Here is a 9,244-nt window from a genome sequence, read left to right as displayed (position 1 = left end):
ACTAATACAATGAAGATTTCAGACTGATATCAGGAAGTTCACACAATCCATGAAACTGACTTTTAAATCAAGTAGTGGAACAAAAGCCCTAGAATAATTTCCGAAACAATTAGATGTTGAAGTGTGGAGACTACTGTTTTACTGCGTGGATGTATTAAAATGAACTGAATGGCCTTTCCTCTTTCTTATTTATGCTGCAATCTTTTAAATGCTGTGTCTTATATAAGTAGCATTGTAAAGAAGCAGTTTCTTCCCCTGGTACAGTACTGAACTGTACAACAAGGAGGGTTCCCAGAGTTGATCTCTGGTGAGTTAGTTGGGGCGATAAAGGATGTCCTCAGAGTTGGGGGGCTGGTGGGGGAAATCAGAAAGGGTCCAGCTCTGGTCTCTTTCCTCCTCTCCCTATCCTGTTGATATTTCCTCCTTGTAGGATACAGTTATCCTCCTGACCAGGAGACCAGATCCTTAGTTGCAGATAGCCTGAAAAGAACAGTGAGCAGCTTTCAAATGATGGACTGAATTACTGACATTGACCAGCAGGTGCCGCCATTGTGACAGTAATGGGTTATGTCCAGGTCAGAAGTCTCCTGTGCCTCTTACACCAGTTATCTCATTATCTCAGTGACTGTTCCAGCTTTTTAGTAGAAGATGCTTTGCACAAACTCTCAATACAGGTGAATGTACTTCACACATATATGTTTATTAGCAAACATCTACCATTAAGAAACTTGCAGAATGGGTGTGTAAATAGCAAATTAATTTCAATATAGCTAAGTGTGATTTTGGAAGGAGGAATAAGAAGACCACATAGTCCTTGGAAAATAAATTTAAATGGGGTGAAGGAACAAAGGGATCGTGGAGCACAGACTCAAAATCGTTAAAGGTAGCAATGCAATTTTTGAAAAATGCAAACAAAGCATTGGGGTTCATTTCTCGAGGAAGAGAATTCAAAAGCAGAGCAGTTCCAATAAACGTATAAGACACCTTGGTTGGACCACACTTAGAATACAGTGAGGTACTGGAGTAAGTGTGGTCTCTATGTAACAAAAAAAAAAGAATATCAGGGCACTGAAGGAGGTGTAAAAAGATTTACTAGGACAATACCAGAGCTGAAAGGTTATAATTATCAGGAAAAGCTCCATGGGACTCTTTTCTCCAGAAGGTTGTGAGGTAAGCTGACTTCCTGAAAAGTATTTTTTTTGGCAAATTATTACAGATCAGTCTTGATTGAAGACTGGGGGTAGGGCAGAATTTCTTTGCTACACCAGTCCATTTCTCTAGCCACTGGTATCACGTTAGAGGGACAGTTCTACATATCACCACTGAACGGCGCTGTTGCAACGTTGCAGTGGGCCGCCCCGGTCTCAGAAGGTTAAACTGATAAACTTTGAGCAACAGCAATTTTGCATGTTTGCAGCCCCTCGAACAAAGGTGCTTCCGAAAAATGAGCAGGAACAGATATTAGAGTTGGGGAACTGACCAAAGGCTTACTTGAAGGGGTAGAGCCCAATCAGAAATGGGAGCTGGAGGAAGTGCAAAAGTGTAGCTACGAAAGGGATACATAAATAATAAGGAGCCTCAAAAAGATTCTCTAATTATGCTGCAATGATTAGTATTTGACAGGGTTCAGAAAATATTTCATTTTCTACCACTGCCGCTTGTATTTATATATAGCGTATTTAACACAACTATGATATACTTCATTATACTACAATTTGAGACCGAGCCACAGAAGGTGATAATAGAGCAGACGGTCAAAAAAGTAGGTTTTCAGGAGGGTGTCTCAAGGAAAAAAAAAAGAGGAAGAGAGGCTGAGAGGTTTATGGAGGGAATTCCGTAGCTTCGTGTTATACGTAGTGTTACCTGGTTCATAGGCAACACCTATGCAGTCATATTCAGCTGGCCTCAGACACCGGAAACATCAGAGGAATGTATGATGGCATGAAGAGAGCTCTTGGGCCAACCATCAAGAAGATCGCCCCCCTCAAATCTAAATCGGGGGACATAATCACTGACCAAAGCAAACAGATGGACCGCTGGGTTGAGCACTACCTCGAACTGTACTCCAGGGAGAATGCTGTCACTGAGACTGCCCTCAATGCAGCCCAGCCTCGACCAGTCATGGATGAGCTGGACATACAGCCAACCAAATCGGAACTCAGTGATGCCATTGATTCTCTAGCCAGCGGAAAAGCCCCTGGGAAGGACAGCATTACCCCTGAAATAATCAAGAGTGCCAAGCCTGCTATACTCTCAGCACTACATGAACTGCTATGCCTGTGCTGGGACGAGGGAGCAGTACCCCAGGACATGCGCGATGCCAACATCATCACCCTCTATAAAAACAAAGGTGACCGCGGTGACTGCAACAACTACCGTGGAATCTCCCTGCTGAGCATAGTGGGGAAAGTCTTTGCTCGAGTCGCTCTGAACAGGCTCCAGAAGCTGGCCGAGCGCGTCTACCCTGAGGCACAGTGTGGCTTTCGTGCAGAGAGATCGACCATTGACATGCTGTTCTCCCTTCGTCAGATACAGGAGAAATGCCGTGAACAACAGATGCCCCTCCCTCTACATTGCTTTCATTGATCTCACCAAAGCCTTTGACCTCGTCAGCAGACGTGGTCTCTTCAGACTACTAGAAAAGATCGGATGTCCACCAAAGCTACTAAGTATCATCACCTCATTCCATGACAATATGAAAGGCACAATTCAACATGGTGGCTCCTCATCAGAGCCCTTTCCTATCCTGAGTGGTGTGAAACAGGGCTGTGTTCTCGCACCCACACTTTTTGGGATTTTCTTCTCCCTGCTGCTTTCACATGCGTTCAAATCCTCTGAAGAAGGAATTTTCCTCCACACAAGATCAGGGGGCAGGTTGTTCAACCTTGCCCGTCTAAGAGCGAAGTCCAAAGTACGGAAAGTCCTCATCAGAGAACTCCTCTTTGCTGACGATGCTGCTTTAACATCTCACACTGAAGAGTGCCTGCAGAGTCTCATCGACAGGTTTGCGGCTGCCTGCAATGAATTTGGCCTAACCATCAGCCTCAAGAAAACGAACATCATGGGGCAGGACGTCAGAAATGCTCCATCCATCAATATTGGCGACCACGCTCTGGAAGTGGTTCAAGAGTTCACCTACCTAGGCTCAACTATCACCAGTAACCTGTCTCTAGATGCAGAAATCAACAAGCGCATGGGTAAGGCTTCCACTGCTATGTCCAGACTGGCCAAGAGAGTGTGGGAAAATGGCGCACTGACACGGAACACAAAAGTCCGAGTGTATCAGGCCTGTGTCCTCAGTACCTTGCTCTACGGCAGCGAGGCCTGGACAACGTATGCCAGCCAAGAGTGACGTCTCAATTCATTCCATCTTCGCTGCCTTCGGAGAATACTTGGCATCAGGTGGCAGGACTATATCTCCAACACAGAAGTCCTTGAAACGGCCAACACCCCCAGCTTATACACACTACTGAGTCAGCGGCGCTTGAGATGGCTTGGCCATGTGAGCCGCACGGAAGATGGCAGGATCCCCAAAGACACATTGTACAGCGAGCTCGCCACTGGTATCAGACCCACCGGCCGTCCATGTCTCCGCTATAAAGACGTCTGCAAACGCGACATGAAATCGTGTGACATTGATCACAAGTCGTGGGAGTCAGTTGCCAGCATTCGCCAGAGCTGGCGGGCAGCCATAAAGACAGGGCTAAATTGTGGCGAGTCGAAGAGACTTAGTAGTTGGCAGGAAAAAAGACAGAGGCGCAAGGGGAGAGCCAACTGTGCAACAGCCCCGACAAACAAATTTCTCTGCAGCACCTGTGGAAGAGCCTGTCACTCCAGAATTGGCCTTTATAGCCACTCCAGGCGCTGCTTCACAAACCAGTGGCTAGGGAACAGAGTTTGTGGCAGGAGCTGCAGATAATGGATTTGTCCTTCCCCTTCTTTAGATGGAGGACATTTCTGCTGATCCAGTGTTGGTTGTAGGATAAGCAATTGGACAATTGAGAGACAGTAGAGGGATTGAGGAAGGTGGTGAGGACGAGCTGGCAGTGGTCAGTGTACATGGAAAGCTGATGCTGTGTTTTCAGATGATGTTGAGAGGCACAGCATGTAGATGAGAAATAAGAGGAGGGCAAGGATTGATCCTTGGGGAGCACCGGAGGTAATGGTGTGGGACTGGGAAGAGAAGTCATTGCGGGTGATTCTCTGGCTATCATTGGATGGATAACAATCCCACCAGTGTGATCCCTCCCACCTGGACAAGGAGAAGATGGTATGGTCAGTTGGATCAAAGGTTGCTGACAGGTTAAGAAGGACCAGGAGGGTTAGTTTACATTTGTCACAGACACATAGGATGCCATTTATGACTTTGATAAGAGCTGTCTCGCTGCTGTGGCAGGGAAGGGTGTGGAGGGATTTACTACGGATGTTTTTAAATAAGGTATTAAAAAAAAAATTCTGCTTGAGATGATCCTGTTTTGATGAAGCTGATTTTAAAAAGCTATGAGTTCATTAATCCAGGAGGAAGGAGGCACAGAATCTGATTAGCTCCGAGTTATAAAAACACTGTTGATCTCCCAGGATTAAGAGGTGTGTGAAAAATGCCGAGATGAAGTAATAAGGATAACAGAACGTGCGTCTTCTGGCTATTTCAAACCCTCTTTAACTGCCTTTCAGAACAAATCAATTTCAAAACTGCAATGTTAGTCACGGAATAAAAAAAAAATAATTGGAATAAAACTTCAACTGCTGCAGCAGGCGGTTCCCACACAGTCATTTCAGTAAATGTTCACAATTTCATTATCTTCCTGAAGTGCAGGCTTAAAAGGCCATAGACAATTCAAAACTCGTTTAATTGGCTTTACTGCCCGTGTCTATGGTTCGATCACTTGAGATACGGCGCGGATTTAATCCCACAACATATACTCTGAACATTGTTACCATATATTCAGCCCCAAAGACTGAAGCGAGAAACAGTTTCAGTTCAATAATCCAACAGTTTTGTTTTGGTGGAACAGTAACGATGAATAACCAGCCAAATATTATGTGGCTGTTCAGGGACGAAGTCTACTTCTTGTTATTCTGCCATTTCCCTGTCTACATTACATTTCTAATGTTTAATAATTTTATAGTAAATTGGGTGAAAATGCTGACCTTCTCCTTCTAATCTACCTTGCTGCAATCCCAGAGCCCAACAAACAGCGGTCCCCCATGGAAATCCCCCAAATCCTCCACTTCACCCGGCATTGGTCCAGAGCCCTGCCTATCACAAGGGAAGCAAAATAACTGCTGGAAATACTCAACAGGTCAGGCAGCATCTATGGAGACAGAAACAGAGTTAGTGTTTCAGGTCTCTGACCTTTCATCATCAGAACAGGGGAAGCAGGTTGGCGAGGCGCTTGCTAACAGCCAATAGAATTGCTAGAAAGTGACACACAAAATTGCCACATCGTTGCTATTGGCCAATGAAGCTGCTTCGAAGTGTGATCAACACTTGAAATGTTAGGTGGCCAATTCTTGACCAATGAGATTGCTAGAAAGCAACACCAGTAATTGGAATGGTCTCCTGATGATTAATGCCAATTGGATTATTTAACATGGGTATATTAACTTACTAACTATTGTATTCAGACTGCACCTTATTACAAAACATCGTCAATTACGTTGAGTGCAATCACTGTTGTCATGTATCTCTTGAGAATTATTTGAGCTTTATTAAATAGGAAATAATGTGTTTTATTTTTAATGTAGGAAAATTTGTTGATGAAATGTTATTGAGGCACTGCGTATGGAGCTGCCCCTGTATCAACACTGTAGTCCCAGTGGAAGGGGCCCTCTATTTACAGGTTTCCTGTCCAATCGGATGAAGCAGAGTGAGGCTGGGTGGAGAAGGTTGAACACTGACTCTGCTCAAGGTTTCATTGAGGGATTGTTCCTAAGGGATCAATTGTTTGCCAAACTAGGCTCAACCTAGCAGCAGTACACTGAAATTCCTTAACAATAACATGAAAATGACAAAATGGGAGGAATATGTACTTTTTTTTATTCATTCATGGGATGTGGTCGACGCTGGCTAGGCCAGCATTTATTGCCCATCCCTAATTGCCCTTGAGAAGGTGGTGGTGAGCTGCCTTCTTGAACAGCTGCAGTCCATGTGAGGTTGGTACACCCACAGTGCTGTTAGGAAGGGAGTTCCAGGATTTTGACCCAGCGACAGTGAAGGAACGGCGATATAGTTCCAAGTCAGGATGGTGTGTGACTTGGAGGGGAACTTGCAGGTGGTGGTGTTCCCATGTATTTGCTGCCCTTGTCCTTCTAGTTGGTAGAGGTCGCGGGTTTGGAAGGTGCTGTCTAAGGAGCCTTGATGCATTGCTGCAGTGCATCTTGTAGATGGTACACACTGCTGCCACTTTGCGTCGGTGGTTGAGGGAGTGACTGTTTGTAGATGGGGTGCCAATCAAGCGGGCTGCTTTGTCCTGGATGGTGTCGAGCTTCTTGAGTGTTGTTGGAGCTGCACCCATCCAGGCAAGTGGAGAGTATTCCATCACACTCCTGACTTGTGCCTTGTAGATGGTGGACAGGCTTTGGGGAGTCAGGAGGTGAGTTACTCGCCTCAGGATTCCTAGCCTCTGACCTGCTGTTGGAGCCACGGTATTTATATGGCTACTCCAGTTCAGTTTCTGGTCAATGGTAGCCCCTAAGATGTTGATAGTGGGGGATTCAGCGATGGTAATGCTGTTGAATGTCAAGGGAAGATGGTTAGATTCTCTCTTGTTGGAGATGGTCATTGCCTGGCACATGTGTGCAGCGAATGTTACTTGCCACTTATCAGCCCAAGCCTGGATATTGTCCAGGTCTTGCTGCATTTCTACATGGACTGCTTCAGTATCTAAGGAGTCACGAATGGCGCTGAACATTGTGCAATCATCAGCGAACATCCCCACTTCTGACCTTATGATTGAAGGAAGGTCATTGATGAAACAGCTGAAGATGGTTGGGCCTAGGACACTACCCTGAGGAACTCCTGCATTGATGTCCTGGAGATCAGATGATTGACCTCCAACAACCACAACCATCTTTCTTTAAGCTAGATATGATTCCAGCCAGCGGTGGGTTTTCCCCCTAATTCCCACTGACCTCAGTTTTGCTAGGGCTCCTTGATGCCATACTCGGTCAAATGCTGCCTTGATGTCAAGGGCAGTCACTCTCACCTCACCTCTTGAGTTCAGCCCTTTTGTCCATGTTTGAACCAAGGCTGTAATGAGGTCAGGAGTTGAGTGGCCCTGGCAGAAGCCAAACTGAGCATCACTGAGCAGGTTATTGCTAAGCAAGTGCCGCTTGATGGCACTGTTGATGACACCTTCCATCACTTTACTGATTATAGAGAGTAGACTGATGGGGAGGTATTTGGCCGGGTTGGATTTGTCCTGCTTTTTATGTACAGCACATACCTGGGCAATTTTCCACATTGCAGGGTAAATGCCAGTGTTGTAGCTGTACTGGAACAACTTGGGTAGGGGCGCGGCAAGTTCTGGAGCACAGGTCTTCAGTACTATTGCCTGAATAGTGTCAGGGCCCATAGCTTTTGCAGTATCCAGTGACTTCAGTCATTTCTTGATATCATGTGGAGTGAATCGAATTGGCTGAAATTTGGCATCTGTGATGCTGGGGACTTCAGGAGGAGGCCGAGATGGATCATCAACTCGGCACTTCCGGCTGAAGATTGTTGCAAATGCTTCAGCCTTATCTTTCGCACTGATGTGCTGGGCTCCCCCATCATTGAGGATGGGGATATTTGTGGAGCCACCTCCTCCAGTTAGTTATTTAATTGTCCACCACCATTCACGGCTGGTTGTGGCAGGACTGCAGAGCTTAGATCTGATCCGTTGATTATGGGAATGCTTAGATCTGTCTATCGTATGTTGCTTACGCAGTTTGGCACGCAGATAGTCCTGTGTTGTAGCTTCACCAGGTTGACACCTCATTTTGAGGTATGCCTGGTGCTGCTCTTGGCATGCCCTCCTGCACTCTTCATTGAACCAGGGTTGGTCTCCTGGCTTGATGGTAGTGGTAGATTGGGGGATATGCCAGGCCATGAGGTTACAGATTGTGGCTGAGTACAATTCTGCTGCTGCTGATGGCCCACAGCGCCTCATGGATGCCCAGTTTTGCATTGCTAGATCTGTTCGAAATCTATCCCATTGAGCACGGTGGTAGTGCCACCCAAACGATGGACGGTATCCTCAATGTGAAGGCGGGACTTCATCTCCACAAGGACTGTGCGGTGGTCACTCCTACCAATACAGTCATGGACAGAAGCATCTGCAGCAGGTAGATTGGTGAGAATGAGGTCAAGTATGTTTTTCCCTCGTGTTGGTTCCCTCACCACCGGCCGCAGACCCAGTCTAGCAGCTATGTCCTTTAGGACTTGGTCATCTTGGTCAGTAGTGGTGCTACCGAGCCACTCTTGGTGATGGACATTGATGTCCCCCACCCAGAGTACATTTTGTGCCCTTGCCACCCTCAGTGCTTCCTCCAAGTGGTGTTCACATGGTGGAGCACTGAGTCATCAGCTGAGGGAGGGCGGTAGGTGGTAATCAGCAGGAGGGTTCCTTGCCCATGTTTGACCTGATGCCATGAGACTTCATGGAGTCCGGAGTCGATGTTGAGGACTCCCAGGGCAACTCCCTCCCTACTGTATACCACTGTCCCGCCACCTCTGCTGGGTCTGTCCTGCCGGTGGGACAGGACATACCCGGGGATGGTGATTACAGAGTCTGGGACATTGTCTGTAAGGTATGATTCCGTGAGTATGACTATGTCAGTCTGTTGCTTGACTAGTCTGTGGGACAGCTCTCCCAACCTTGGCACAAGCCCCCAGATGTTAGTAAGGAGGACTTTGCAGGGTCGGCAGGGCTGGGTTTGCTGTTGTCGTTTCCGGTGCCTAGGTCGATGCTGGGTGGCCCGTCCGGTTTCATTCCTTTTTATTGACTTCATAGCGGTTAGGTACAACTGAGTGGCTTGCTAGGCCATTTCAGAGGGCATGTAAGAGTTAACCACATTGCTGTGGGTCTGGACTCATATGTAGGCCAGACCAGGTAAGGACAGCAGATTTCCTTCGCCAAAGGACATTAGTGAACCAGATGGGTTTTTACAACAATCGACAATGATTTCATGGCTATAGCTTTTTTTAAAATTCCAGATTTATTAATTACATTCAAATTCCACCTTCTGCTGTGGTGGGATT

Source organism: Heterodontus francisci, chromosome 37 (genome assembly GCF_036365525.1).
Source record: "Heterodontus francisci isolate sHetFra1 chromosome 37, sHetFra1.hap1, whole genome shotgun sequence".
Taxonomy (NCBI): domain Eukaryota; kingdom Metazoa; phylum Chordata; class Chondrichthyes; order Heterodontiformes; family Heterodontidae; genus Heterodontus; species Heterodontus francisci.
The sequence above is the reverse complement of the archived record's forward strand: the minus strand, read 5'-3'. Positions refer to the sequence as shown.